This window comes from Panthera onca, chromosome B4 (assembly GCF_046562875.1).
Source record: "Panthera onca isolate mPanOnc1 chromosome B4, mPanOnc1 haplotype 2, whole genome shotgun sequence".
Taxonomy (NCBI): domain Eukaryota; kingdom Metazoa; phylum Chordata; class Mammalia; order Carnivora; family Felidae; genus Panthera; species Panthera onca.
Window position 1 is genome coordinate 11,543,025 of NC_138345.1, and position 15,641 is coordinate 11,558,665.

General features: G+C 40.2%; 1 protein-coding gene across 7 annotated transcripts in view; it reads left to right on the forward strand.

The window, feature by feature from the left end:
• The window catches only part of CAMK1D (calcium/calmodulin dependent protein kinase ID), a 501,767-nt gene that overhangs the window by 338,997 nt on the left and 147,129 nt on the right, over window positions 1–15,641 (forward strand). The gene's annotated exons all lie outside the window — the stretch shown is intronic.

The window sequence follows — 15,641 nt, forward strand, 5'->3', positions numbered from 1 at the left end:
TCATGTGACTGTGTTTGGTAGAGTGTTCAAAAACAAAATTCACCTGAGCAAATTTGAAGATCTGGTTGGCTTTATCAAATGATTCGTGAGGTGGGCAGCGTCCCATCAAGCAAGTAAAGGGAAGCTCCACTGAGCTAAACAGAAGGAAGGTTTTTGAAGGCAGAGGGAGGGCACTAAAAGAGAGCAAGAAAGAAATTTCTTAACAAGGAATGCACTGTATAGGCAAGGTTGCCCTCTTAAGGGTAGTAAAAGGGATCCATCAGTAAATTTCCTAGAATTGACCAGGAAATCCTATATTGACTAATTAAAAGTTACGCTCCTAGGGAGCCGAAACTGTGGTGAGTTTAGGTCTTAAGTCTTAGTTTGTTGACTTGGGGCTTTAACCTAAGTGGGCCCATTTTGGGGCTGTGGTTTTCTTTTTTTACCCTTACAGGCTGTTCTTACAAAAGCAGGTGAACCACTTTTCCACCACATATTGACTTCCCGGTAGAAAGAATATGACATTTTAGTGACAAGATTAAGGCCCACAAAATGTCAGTAGTATATTTCAATGTGTGCTTTTTTTATCGGTGATGCAAAAGAAGAAAAAGAAAAGGCATTAATACTTGAAACCAAAGCTATGTGTGTTCACTTGCTTTAAGTTCTCTATGGATCTGTCACTAAATAAATCGGTTGAAAGTGTCCCCCTTATGTAAATCTCAGTTCTGCCTCTTCCTAGCTGGGTGCATTTGGGCAAATACCTGGGCCTCTCTGAGTATCCATTTCCTTAGTGGGGAGAAATAGTAATATTTACATAATAACAACAATATTTACATTGGAAGGTTATAGCGAGTCCTGAATGAGAAAAATGTGTGGGAAATAAATAGTGCCATAAATAGCAGGGCCTCCATACAGACTCTTTCTTTGTGGACATCTGTATCATTTCATCTGTATCTCTACAGATGGTCTTTCATTTTATGAGATGAAGTTCAAGTAGATTTAAGTTCTAACTTTCGAAGCAACTTGACTGTATGCTTATCAGCAGAAGTTTATGTAAAGATAGGTTGGCATGAGAGCATAAAAGTGTCTGCAAGGGGAATGAACCTTAGAACAAAGTTTGGAAGTCTTCCTGGGGACACAGCTGTCCCACCCCTTCACTGAGCTTTGCCATCAGGGATTTATCCTCTCTTTTGCAATCGTCCTAAAACGTCTTAGATATGGATCCCATTTGTTCAGAATTTGTAATTAGACAGAGAAGGTGGGCTAGACTTGACTGTTGGGGGTACCATATGAGGTTTGTCAGGCAAATTCGTTACAGAATCAGTGGGAAGGGATGTTTGAAGTGCCAAAGGAGAACACTATTTACGTGCACATGTACCACTCAGAGGTTTAGAGGCGCTATTTATACAAACATTGGATTTTCTGGTTGTGAGCTGTTTACTTGTATATAAATTCTCTTCCCATTGGTTCTCATTACTTTTTGAAGGTCAACTTTGTTGAGATAGAACTTACACCTAATCAACTGCACCCATTTAAACTGAACAATTTAGTGATGAATGTGAGCGTGAATCGTACTCCTGAAACCACCACCACCATCAAGAACGGAAAATTTCCGTTACCCCAGATATCCCTTTGATGGACTCCCTTCCTTAGCCCCAACCCTAGAGGCAACCACTAACACTCATTAGAGATTATTTTGCATTTTCTAAAATACTATGTCAACAAAATTATACAGCGGTACATCTTGTGTCTGGCTTATTTCACTCATCGTACCTCTTGACATTCATTCGTATGGTAGCGTGGTCAGTACTTTGTTCCTTTTCACTGCTGAGTAGCATTCTGTCATCACAGATGTTCCACATTTTATCCATTTATTATTGCTAGACACTTGGATTATTATGGACACAGCCTCGGTGTGGATATATGTTTGGGTGAGGACCTAGGAACAATGAGTGGGCCATATAGTAGGTGTTAGATTGAACTTTTTGAGAAACTGCCAGTTTTCTAAAGTGGGTTTACCTTTTTACATTTTTATCAACAGTGTATGTAAGTTCTTGTTACTCTACATTCTTATCAATATTTGCTACTTTGTTTTTTCAATTTTAGCCATTCTTATGGGTAGACACCCATGGGTGTGTGCATTTCCCTGCTGATGAATTATGATGATCATCTTTTTGTATCCTGATTGGCCGTTTGCTTATCTTCTTGAGTAAACTGCCTCTTCAAATCTTTTGCTCACTTTTTATTGGATTGTTTATCATGATATTATTGGGTTCTAAGTGTTCTTTATATATTCTGTCTTTTGTCAGATATATGTCATACAAATTTTTCTCCCATTCTATAGCTTGCTTTTTTTTGGTCGTTTTCTTAATAGTGTCTTTTTAAAAACTAGCTTTACTGAGATATAATTCACATACCGAACAATTCATGCATTTAAAGTATACAGTGGTTTTGTTTTAGTCACAAGGTTGTACAACCATCACACAATCTAATTTTAGAACATCTTATGTTCTAAAGGAGAACATGTAAGGGGTGCCTGGGTGGCTCAGTCAGTTAAACATCAGACTCTTGATTTCAGCTCACATCATGATCTCACGGTTCGTGTCATCGAGCCCTGCATTGGGCTCCATGCTGACAGTGAGGAACCTGCTTCGGATTCTCTCTCTCTCTTTCTCTGCCCCTGCCCTGCTCGTGCACTCTCTCTCTCAAACTAAAGAAATAAATATTAAGGAGAACACCTAAAAGAGATCCATACCCATTAGCGGTTACTCTCAGTTCTTCCCTCCCTAACCTCTCACTTTCTGTTTCTTTAGAATTGCCTATTCTCAATATTTCATATCAGTGGGATCATACGATGTGTGGTCTTTTGTGACTAGCTTCTTTCATGTGGCTTAATGTTTTCAGGATTTATCCATGTTGTAGCATGTGTCGATAGTTCATTCCTTTTTATGGCCAAATAATATTCCATTATATGGCTATATCCCATTTTATTTATTTATCGGTTGATGGACATTTAGGTTGTTTATACTTTCAGCTATTGTAAATAAAGACGCTAGACATTTCCACGTACAAATTTTTGTGTGACCATATGTTTTCATTTCCCCTGAGTATATACCTAGGAGTGGGATGGCTGGGTCAAATGGTAACTCTGTGTTTACCATTTTGAGGAACTTCTGAACTGTGATCCAAAGTGACTGCCCCATTTTACAATCCCATGAGTACTATGTCAGGATTCCAGTGACTCCACATCCTCTCCTGTACTTGTTTATTATTTGTCTTTTTGTTGATAGCCATCCTCGTGGGTGTGGAGTGATATCTCAGTGCAGTTTTGATTTACATTTCTCTGATGACTAATGATGTTGATCATCTTTTCATGTACTTCTTGGACACTTGTATGTCTCATTTAGAGAAACATCTGTTCAAATACCTTACACAGTTTAAAATTGGGTCATTTGGTTTTTGTTTTTGAGCTATAAAACTTCCTTATATATTCTAATACAAGTCCTTTATTAGACATATTATTTACAAATGTTTTCTCCTGTCCTAAGCGCTGTCCTTTTACTTTCTCAGTGGCATCACTCGTAGCACCAAAGTTTTTAATGTTGACACAGTTCAGCTTATTTTTTTCTTTTGTCATTGATGTGTTCTGTGTCATACCCAAAAAACCAACACCTAATTCTTAATGACACCTTTTGAGTAGGAAACATTTTAATGGTGATAAAGTTCAACTCATCAATTTATTTTCTCTTATGGTTTGTGCTTTTGGTGTCGTGTATGAGAAGTCTTTGCCTACCCTAAGTTTGCAAATGTTTCTTTCTTCTATAAGTTGTATAGTTTTGGGTTTTCCACTTAGGTCTAATATAAGGTCACCTGCAGGTTAATTTTAATGTATGGTGCAAGGTAAGGATGATATTCTTTTATTTTTCCATTGGGATATACCATTTTCAGCATCATTTGCTAAAAAGACTTTCTTTTCTCGATTAATTGCCTTCGTACCTTTGTCAAAAATCAATTGACCTTTACACAGCTGACTTAATTTCTGGACTCATTCTATTCCATTACTTTATATATCTGTCTTTTGCCCATACCACACCATCTTGCTTACTGTAGCTTTCTAGTAAGTCTTGAAATCAGGTATTAGAGTCCTCTAACTTTATTATTATTTTCTCCAAATTGCTTTGGGTATTATAGATTGTTTGCATTTTCATACGAATTTTAGAATCGGCACGTGTGTTTATTTTGCAGAAAGCCTTGTAGGAATTGGTTTGGGATGGCATTGAATCTGTACATTAGTTTGGAAACAACTGATAACTTAAAAAACTCAAGTGTTTCAATCCATAAACATGACCAATTTCTCATTTATTTAGATCTTTCATTTCTTTTAGTGTTATATAGTTTTCTGTGTATAAATCTATATCTTTGTTGAATTTATTCTGAAACATTTTCTTTTTTTTAACTGGTTTGATTTGATTTTGTTTCTAAACACTTGGGGAGTATCTAGAACACAACATTTGGGGGGACTTGTTTCATAATATTTGTGCTTGGGAGGTTTCTGGTGTCCTAGGAAACATCATCTTGGGCATTTATGCTCATATATAACGGGATGCTCAGCACCCTCATTTTTTTTTTTAATATATGAAATTTATTGTCAAATTGGTTTCCATACAAAACCCAGTGCTCATCCCAAAAGATGCCCTCTTCAATACCCATCACCTACCCTCCCCTCTCTCCCACCCCCCCATCAACCCTCAGTTTGTTCTCAGTTTTTAAGAGTCTCTTATGCTTTGGCTCTCTTCCACTCTAACCTCTTTTTTTTTTTCCTTCCCCTCCCCCATGGGTTTCTGTTAAGTTTCTCAGGATCCACATAAGAGTGATAACATATGGTATCTGCCTTCTTCTGTATGACTTATTTCACTTAGCGTAACACTTTCCAGTTCCATCCACGTTGCTACAAAGGGCCATATTTCATTCTTTTTCATTGCCACGTAGTACTCCATTGTGTATATAAACCACAATTTCTTTATCCATTCATCAGTTGATGGACATTTAGGCTCTTTCCACAATTTGGCTATTGTTGAGAGTGCTGCTATAGACATTGGGGTACAAGTGTCCCTATGCATCAGTACTCCTATATCCCTTGGGTAAATTCCTAGCAGTCAGCACCCTAGTTTTATTACTTAGCTAACTGCTAATATCTGAAATATCAGGTCTGAGTTCTGTAGCATATTTGCTCCTTTGCTGCTACAGCAGAAGAGACTTGATTTTTTATATTGGTCTATATGTAAAATTTTATTTGGGGTTTTTGAAGAATTATCTTTTTTTTCAGAGTGCTATTCTTTTAGACCATTCTTCTATAGATAGTATAAGGTCAGTGACACTGAGATAAGTTACAGGTGAGAAGTCAGTTTGTTTAGAGTTAATTCCTCATCTGACTTTGGTTGTGGAATATCCGCCCATACATTTGGAGATGATAAAGGACGCCCCCTCAACTCCTCCCCTTTGGTGTCTGTACCAGCGTGGGATGTAAGCTGTATTTCAGGCTGATACAATTCAAAGGACATATCAGAATGACTTCTTTTCCCTAAAAATATATCATATTCCCTAATGAATTATATTTTCAGTAGGACTTAAATTTCTATATATGGGTCACTCCTGAATTTATATGATCAGCCTGGACTCCTCCCCTGAAACCATGGATGTGTATCCAATTTTCTGCTTGAGAATTCCACTTGGCTGTGTAATAAGCATCACTCACTCACCAGATCCAAAATAAACTCCTGAATTTTACACAAAATCTGCTTCTCCTGCTGTCTACCTTGTCTTAGCAAATGGCAACTCTGTTCTTCTAGTTATTCAGGCCAAAAGCCACAGTCATGCTTGACTCGTCTTTTGCTCTTACGCCCCACAGTCCTATCCATTGGCAAATCCTCTGGTCCCAACTTGGGAAAGTTGACAATCCCACCACTTGCCCACCATCTCCACAGCCACCACCCTGATCGAAGTCTCCATCATATATAAAACTTATCTTTCTTCCCCCAGCCTTCTCTACTTCACTGTTCTTTCTTAGCAGATTGGCCAGACTTTGCTTATACCTCTTTTGAAAACTCCCATTGGCTTTTCATCTCAGGATAAAAGACCAAGTCCTCAGAACAACCTTCAGGGCACTGTGTGTCCCCAGCCCCTGGTTACCTCCCTGATCTCATCTTTCACTTCTCCCTCATGATTTCATTCACCCGCAACCATACTGGCCTCCTTGCTGTTCCTCAAAGATGCCAAGCCTGTACCACTGGGGGCCTTTGTTCCTGCTGTTCTCTCTGCTTGGAACACTTTCCCATAGATATCTTAATGCTATTGTAGAATGAAGTAAAAATTAGAAATGTTTCCAGGTAGCATCTTCTCACTGAGCCATTCCCCCAGATCTCCTGTATCAGATATCCTCTCCCCCAACCACCTCCTGCCACGCTCACATTTATCCCCTGCCCCCTTCCCCAACTTCGCTTTCCTCTATAGCACCTGTTGCCATCAGAAAATGTCTCCCTGCTTTGTTCTCTGCTAGAACAGTGCTTGCACAGTATGATAGGCATTTAATACATATTTGTCCAATTAATATAATTACATATAAAAAGACTAATGGCTAACATGTATTTATTCACTTATTTAACCCTTACAAAAACAAAAACCAAAAAACTTAGGAACCACTTTAATCCCAATTTTACAGGAAGAAGCTGAGCAGAAACGTTGAATCATTTACCCAAGCCAGCGAGTGACCCAGTGAATGCCCTTAACCAGTGTGATGCAATACACTGATGATATTTTCTAAGAAAAAATCTTGTAGGTAATACTAATGTGAACAGTTTGGTTTACTTGGAAAAGATTAGTGCTTATGATTCAATAAGTATTTTAAAAGCAGAGCTGACTAGAAAATGCCCTGTATTTTGTCATGGTTTGTGAGGAGAAAAAGTTTACTGATGAATATCACGGGAAATCACTAAAGTAATCTCAACATAACAGCAAAGATCATGTTTCTTTCTTAAATAATTCTGTCAATTAATGAAGGAGTAAATGAGTGTGTTTGACTGATATGATGATATGTTGCACTACATGTATTTCATGTAAGATACAAATATTTCTAGTATCTCTTTCATTTCATGGTAGCATTAAGATATGTACAAGTTATTTGCTGAATTTGAAACACTAATGATTAAATGCACTTTCTTTAAAGAATAGTAGATTCCTGAGTGGCCTAAGACATGAAAATATATACAGCTTCCAGGAGAAAATATGGTTTATCTACTCCCTTGGCTTGTGCGTGAAGCTGTTTGAACTGTTCCGTTTTGGGGGGTTTGCCAGTGTTAGCTTCATGTGGATATTGTCCTCATAATTCATACAGTGTGTTCCCAGAAACAGTTTTAATTAGAACACAAATTACTACTCCCAACAGAAAGTCTTTTTAAGTAGCCAAGCATAATAATGAAGACGAAAGTGTTTCTGCCTATGACACCGTAATATATTCACAAATAAATTTCCAAAATCTCACCTTTGTTCACAACAGACACTCATTGAGAACCTAGGGGTGGGTGACTTTTGTTGAGTGTTGGGTGGGTGGGAAGGGGTTGGACACGTGGTTGGTCCCTCCAGTAGTTCTCTTTGTGGAAGAGCCATCATGATGCAAAACCACTGCAGGGACTCTGGGTCACAGGGAAGGCTATATGGAGGAGATACCCTTGGGTGGAAGTGATTAGGACAAGCCAGATGGATGTGTTGGGCGTGGGTGGGGTGGGACCTGTGTTCCAGGCTGAAGGGCTGATATAAGAAGTTTTAAGGAGCCTGGGTGAGACATGAGGGGTTCAGTCTATGAGGGGGTCCATTCTATGAGGGGGTTCAGTCTGTGAGGGGGGTCAGTTTATAAGGGGTCTAGTCTATATGTAGGGGGCCCAGTCTATGAGGGTTTAGTCTGTGGGCTGGGGATCCAGTCTGTGAGGGGGTTCAGTCTGTCGGGTCTCATCTGGGGTGAGTCTAATCTATAAAGATTTAATCTGTGGGTAGTCCAGTCTATGGGGGTCCAAACTGTAAGGGGTCCAGTCTGTTGGTGGGTGGTTCCGGTCTATGAGGGCTTAGTCTGTGTGTGTGGGGTCAGTCCAGTCTTTGGGAGCAGTCCAGCCTGTGGCGGGGGCGGGGGGGGGGGGCGCAGCGGGTTCAGTACTCTGGGCTCTGCTGCTGCTGCGACTGCTAGTTTTTCATCCTCCAGGCTAGTAATTTAATATATGTTGTTATTTTTTTCCCTCCTGCCCCTGGAAAACCCACTGAGATGTACAGGGTTTAGATTGCTTAGAAGGTAAAGAAAACCAAGGTCCAATGTAATCATGAACCACCCAGGTTCAAGTCTATGAAATTTCGAATGTACAATCATGTTTTCTGAGAACTTTCTTCTCTTTTAATGTAAGCATGTGTGACTATTAATTTTCCTCTTAGCACTGCTTTTGCTGCAGCCTCTAAGTTTTGCTATGCTATGTTTTCATTTTCATTTGTCCAAGATACTTTCTCATTTCCCTGTGATTTCTTCTTTGTCCCCATGGCTGTTTAAGAATGTGTTGCTTAATTTCTACATTTTTATGAATATTCTGGTGTTCTTTCTGCTGTTGATTTCCTAGTTTCCTTCCACTGTGGTTGGAAAAGATACTTTGTACGATTTCAGTCTTTTAAAATGTATTAAGCCTTGTTTTTTTTTGTTTTGTTTTGTTTTGTTTCCTAACATATGGTGGAGAATGTTCTGTGTGAACTTGAGAAAAATGTGTACTTTGCTGTTGTTGGTTGGCATTCTGTGTATGTCTGTCTGGTCTTTGGTGTTGTTCAAGTCCTCGGTTTCCTAACTGATGTTCTTCCTGGTTGTTCTGTTATGGAGAGTAGGGTGTGGAAGTCTTCTACTCTTTTTATAGAGCTGTCCTTTTCTCCCTGCACTCCTGTCAATGTTTGCTTCGTGTATTTGGGAAATCTCATGTTCCGTGCATATTTGGTGCTTTTATCTTCTTGGTGAATTGACCCTCCCATCATTTTATGATGTCCTCCTTTATCTCTGGTAACAGCTGTTACTTTTTATGACCATGCTTTTAATATAATCATTGACTTAAATATTTTTGCAGTACTTTTCTAAATATTGTCTTATCTGTTCTATCCAATTTGAATGAAATTTAACACCTTTCATTAAATTTCTTTTTTTTTTAATTTTTAGTGTTTATTATTTATTTTTGAGAGAGAGAGCGCGAGCATGAGTGGGGTAGTGTTAGAGAGAGAGAGAGGGAGACACAGAATCTGAAGCAGGCTCTAGGCTCTGAGCAGTCAGTACAGCCCAACATGGGGCTTGAACTCAATGAACCGTGAGATCATGACCTGAGCTGAAGTCAGACACTTAACTGACTGAGCCACCGAGGTGCCCCTCATTAAGTTTCCAATGAGTTCTTTAAAGTATGCATACTTTAAGTATCCCATACATTATAGAACTGTCAAAAAATGTTGTTTTTAAAGTTTTATATTTTAATTCCAGTATAGTTACCATACAGTGGTATATTAGTTCCAGGTGTACTATAAATATAGTGATTTAACAATTCTGTGCATTACTTATTGCTCATCATAAGTGTGCTCTTAATCCCCTTCACCTGTTTTATCCCTCCCCCCCACTCTCCTACAGTTATAAAAATTTTGGTAAGTAACAACTGGTTATTAATACTCAAATTTGAGAACCATAAAAGTACATGGAAGAGTAGAGTCATGTTTAGAACATAAAACATCAATTTCAGAAATTATCCATTTATTAAGTTATATGTTGTACACATATTTATTTGACTTAAGGAAACATCTCTAAAGTCGGCAATCTGAGGCTTGTAAAGTTAAAAATCTAGAAGGTATCGCCATGGACTTCATTGTTTCTGATATCCTTAGTTGATAAAAAACAGGGCTTGTGGGGCACCTGGGTGGCTCAGTTGGTTAAGTATCTGACTTTGGCTTGGGTCATGATCTCACAGTTTGTGAGTTCGAGCCCTGCTTCGGGCTCTGTGCTGACAGCTTGGAGCCTGGAGCCTGCTTTGGATTCTGTGTCTCCCTCTCTCTCTGCACCCTCCTCCACTCATGCTCTCTCTCTCTCTCTCTAAAAAATAAATATTTTTTTAAAAAACAGGGCTTATAAAAAACATGCCTACGCAGTAATACATTTCTGACTATATCAGAATACACATTTTGGCCTGAGATGCTCCTGAATTACAGTTCTGATGACTTATGAAAACAAACAGGCTCCCTACTCCAGCAAAACCAATTTCCTCATGCCCTGCAAATAGGATGTGTACCTTCCAACCTCAGGTTTGCTCTCATGTTTTTCCAAGTTCAATAATGCTCTTTTGACTCTTGTCAGGCCTCTAGATCCTTCCTTTCCTTTCACAGCATCAGAGTAAATCCCTCACCATCCCACCCAGGCTCCTCATAATGCCTGTCTTTGTACCAGCCCTTCATCCCGGAGCGCTGTCCGCACCCCACGCGTGCCCAGCACACCCATCATTTAAGTCCTCTTCACTGTCCCCCTGAGGGTGTCTCCTCCACTGAGGCCTTCCCTGTGACCCAGAGAAACCTGCATCAACCTCGAAGAATGCATTTGTGGGCTTTAATTGCTCCCCTCTAAAATGTATGCTGTGCCCTCTGTGATCCCAGGGGTACTTTTCACTCTTTCCCGAAATTTTTTGTCTCTGCTGATCATTATGCATCATGATAACCATTCATTCATTTACTCAACAAGTACTTATGGGGGAGCCCTTTCCATGTGTCTGTCATTGTTAGCCAGTGGGGATCCAGTCATGAAAAAAATGGACTCCCTTCCCCTCTAGGGGACTACTGGGTAAATACCCAGTAGCACGATTGCTGGATCATAAGGTAGTTCTATTTTTAATTTTTTGAGGAACTTCCACACTGTTTTCCACAATGGCTATACCAGTTTGTATTCCTACCGATAATACATGACACCTGTTGTTTCTTGAGTTTTTGATTTTAGCCATTCTGACAGGTGTGAGGTGATATCTCATTGTAGTTTTGATTTGCATTTCCCTGATGATGAACGGTGATGAGCATCTTTTCCTGTGTGTTGGCCATCTGGCTGTCTTCTTTGGAGAAGTGTCTGTTTATGTCTTCTGTCCATTTCTAATTGGATTATTTGTTTTTTGGGTTTTGAGTTGTATAAGTTCTTGATATATTTTGGATAGTGATCCTTTATCAGATATGTCATTTGCGTATATTGTCTGCTATTCCATAGGCTCCCTTTGAGTTTTGTTGATTGTTTTCTGTGCAGAAGCTTTTTGTTTTGATGTAATCAAGTAGTTTATTTTTGCTTTTGCTTCCCTTGTCTCAGGAGACATTTAGAAAGCAGTTGCGACAGCTGATATCAAAGACGTTGCTGCCTGGGTTCTCTTCTAAGATTTTTATGGTTTTAGGTCTCACATTAAGTCTTTAATCCATTCTGAATTTATTTTTGTGTATGGTGTAAGAAAGTGGTCCTGTTTAATTCTTTTGCATGTGGCTGTCCAGTTTTCCCAATACCATTTGTTGTAGAGACTTTTTCTCATTGGATATTCTTTCCTACCTTGTCAAAGATGAATTGACCATATAATTGTGGGCTTATTTCTGGGTTTTCTATTCTGATCTGTTGATCTGTGTGTCTGTTTTTGTGCCAGTACCATCCTGTTTTGATTACTACAGCATTGTACATAACTTGAAATCCAGAATTCTTTTTTTTTAATGTTTATTTATTTGTTTATTGAGAGAGAGAGAGAGAGAGAGAGAGAATATGAGTGGGAGAGGGGCAGAGAGAGAGAGGGAGAGAGAGAATCCCAAGCAGGTTCCATGCTGTCAGCGCAGAGGCCGATGTGGGGCTCGATCCCAGTAGTGCGGGATCACGACCCGAGCCAAAAGCAAGAGTCGGACACTCAACCATGCCACGCAGGTGCCCCAGAAATCCAGAATTCTGATGTCTCCAGTTTGCTTTTCTTTTTCAGGATCGCTTTGGCTATTCTGGGTCTTTCATGGTTCCATACAAACTTCAGGCTTATTTGTTCTAGTTCTCTGAAAAATGCTGTTGGTAGTGATTGTATTAAATGTGTACATTGTTTTGGGTAGTACAGACATTTAACAATATTTATTCTTCCAATCCATGAGCATGGAAATGATCTAATCCCACCCTAACTTCTGTTCTTTTGAGGGAATCACCGCCCCTTGATTAGAATCATGGAAATTCAAATGGTTTTCAGATTGTTTCATGAGAAAATGTGGGATTATTAGGGGTAAATCTCTCATGTTTCCATTTGGGAGATGTTGTCAGGCATCTGGAAGAGATCTGGGGTGGGGGGGGGGGAGATGTCACAGGGATTATTTAAGAAATTTACTTAGGAACGCTGTGAAATGGGAAGAACATGGATTGGACTCAGAAGCTGTGGGTTCCAGGCTCCCTTCTGCCTCTGCTGGGCCCTGTGACAGCTCAGCGCCTGGTCTGTCTTGGTCTGTCTGTGACGTGGAGGAGTTCTTAGTGTTGTTTGTTCATTTGTTCAAGATGAGCCTAAGGCCTCTGGTCTAAAGTCCTGTGGTCTCGTGTGTCTTTTGCTGTGTCCATTTCCTCAGGGTAAATCCCCGTGGAATAATCGCAGATGTTAGAAAGCCGTTGGATTTTCTGCGTTTGCTAGCCAAGGTTCTCCATTTCCCATGATGATGTTTCTAAAAGCATGTCTTACCTCTTTGAATCCATGGCTTTATACATAAGGCACGTTGGTGCTGAAGCTGGCTTCGCAGCCCTGATGAACGTATGCAATTTGATATTTCACATGATGGGAGGAGGGCCTTTCTGTAACGGCTGGGTTAAGCAGAGGGTCTCTGGTTCCTGTTCTGAAGCAGGCCTTCAGAATTCTGCTGGATCGCCCGTTGCCACATCTAGATGGTTAATTTTACATCTGGAAGTAAAACGCCCTGCTTCCTTTGTAGCTCAGGCTCTCAAGCTGTGTTCCCACCAGCCTTCTTTGCTCTTCTCCTACCCTTGGCCGCCCTCTACAAAGGTGCTCCCAGGGCCACCAAGGCTCTGTAGACATAACCTCCACCACTCCGTACCTGCCTTCAGCCCAGCTGACAACAGTCGCTCAATGTTTACTTTCTGGCCGGTTCTTTGACGTTGCTGAGAACCCCCCAGTGCCTCCCTCCCTGGGCTCCCCTACCCAGCCTCACCCCCGGCACGGGCCAGGGCACTGGTCCTGCCAGGCCAGAATCCTTCCCTCTGCGCCCACCACATCCACCCTGCAGGTGCAGAGCTGGACATGAGTGTAGCAGCTTGCATCTTCAGCTTCTACGCGGGGCTGCTGGGGACCGCTGGAGGACAGCACATGGCCCGGTGGCTCAGAGCTGCTGCAAATTAAATGGTGCTCATCTCAGAAATGATGGCCCGTTTTATTACCTCTGCCATGACCACGTATTCTCAGTCCCCGGCACCGCTCAGCTCTCCTTTCACGTGATTCTGGTTAGATTCCTTTCCCGTTCTCTTGTATTCTGTTTACTCCACACATTTATCGTTTGTCCTAAGCTGCCAGCTCCATCAGTTGCCTATTAGAACCCGATGAGCCTTTGAGGGAGGAACTTTGCGAATCAATTTACGTGTACTAAAACAGCATCACCCTTCTTTATAAATAAATCCCCCATAGTTTGGTGCATTGGTTAAAAGACAGTCGGAAATCTGTAGTCGAAGTATTCGATGAGTGAAGTGCAAACAACAGCCACTTTGAAGCTTTTCGCAAATCGCAGTTATTGAAAACAAAACCTGCAACGTCTCCCTATGAGAGGAAGAAAGAAACGGAACCAATTTGGTGAGGAGAGCTTGATGGTATATAAGAGTTCGGAAATTCTAGAATTGTGCTTTGGCATAACTCAATCTGTGGGAAGTGTCTTGGTGGAACCCCTATTTTGAATTGGATAATTTTATGTCTATACTGCAGTGGAATGAGATTGGGAAGGCTGACTATTTCGCAGCCCCCAAATTTGGAGAAGCATTTAAAAATCCATTAATAGAGACATGTTCTTTGACAAGGTTTATCTTTTGAGATTTACTGACGAAAGGTATTATTTGTTGAAGGAAGGTAGCAAAATGACAGTGTTTTCTAAGTTAAAAACATCATGGCCACTCGAGAAGAATCCATTGAAGGTGCTGACAGGTGCAAACGCAGTGATCATAAAATACAACTTTGAAGATGATTGTAAACAATCTTGTGAAAAAATACAAAATAATAAATCCACATTGGAAAAAAGTAAATTCTTCAGATACGCTAGAAATAAAAATTGATTATAATATGTGAATATATGCTGAGAGTAATTAATGATGCTGTAATTATTTTCTGATATTCAGACAATGAACAGAAAGAAATTAAATTTTTTCTTGTTTTCACATACATTGATAGAAATTATTTTAATTTTTTGGAAATAATTTTATTTAAAAAAATAGTTTTTAAACGGAATTCCTTTTGTGGGCCTACCAATGTGATAAACCAGTTTGTTAGTCCATAAATGAAAATTTCAGACATTATGCGGTTCTGTTGACTCTCAAAATGGACTGGTTGGATACGAAATCATACAGCACTTCTCTTTGTGATGCTGTTTCTGACCTGCCTTCTCTCTGGGAATGAAGCCCGTCCTTCCTGGCTGTTCCACCTGTTACCGTATATGATTTTATCATGCTTTTTCTGCTTTATTTGCTCATACGTGTTCATCTACCTAAGCTCTTTGAGAAGAAGATCATTGTCTTTTTTTCTTTTTCCTTTTTTTTTTTTTTTGCATTTGTCAATGCCCAGAACATAATAAGTCTGTCATAAGATTATTAGGTAAATGAATTTAGGGATCTAGGGTTGCTGTTGTTGTTTGTTATTTTGTTTTTCGTTTTTGTTTTGTTTTGTTTTTTTTGTATAGCTCCCTAATAAATTAAACTATCAGCAAGTATTTGTTTTCAGCACTACACCTCTGTTTTCATTACCCCTCCGATAACCATTTATTCAGACTCTTAGTGACTGAGCAAATGAGACAAATATTTCAAAGCAACTATTTCAAAAACCTGGTGTTTTCCCTCATAATGGATGCATAGGGCGTGCTGTCCTATGCGTTGCATACAGATGGGGCATCTGATGCCTTTAAAACAAACAAAGCAAGCCATAGGGAAGACAGGACCTGAAGGGAGAGCAATTTCTTGTTCTGTGAAGGGAGTGATGTGCACAGACACCCTTAGTACGCGCACCTCGGAGCCCAGGGGCCCGTTTGTGTGGCTCCCAGTACGGCAGCCAGCGAGCTCCTGTGTAGGGAGTCAGCTGCAGCAGGAAGTTTGCTACCATCTTGGTATTTTAAGAAGCCATCACGCCCCCTGGGAGAGTGGAGTACTTTGAGTTACTGGGCGCTTTCAAAGGGTCAGTGACCTCCCACTGCGTCTCTGGAGGGTGTCAGATGGGATCGGGGTAGCAGAGAAAGTGTGTTGGGTCAGACATGAGGTGAGTGCATTAGAGAAGTGAGGATCTCAGAAGCAGTCCTAGCCAGGGCATTTCCCACGGATTTATGCCAAGTTCTTTGGAAGAAAGGACTCCAGCCATGTTAAGTTATGAGCCCTTGTTGTAAGA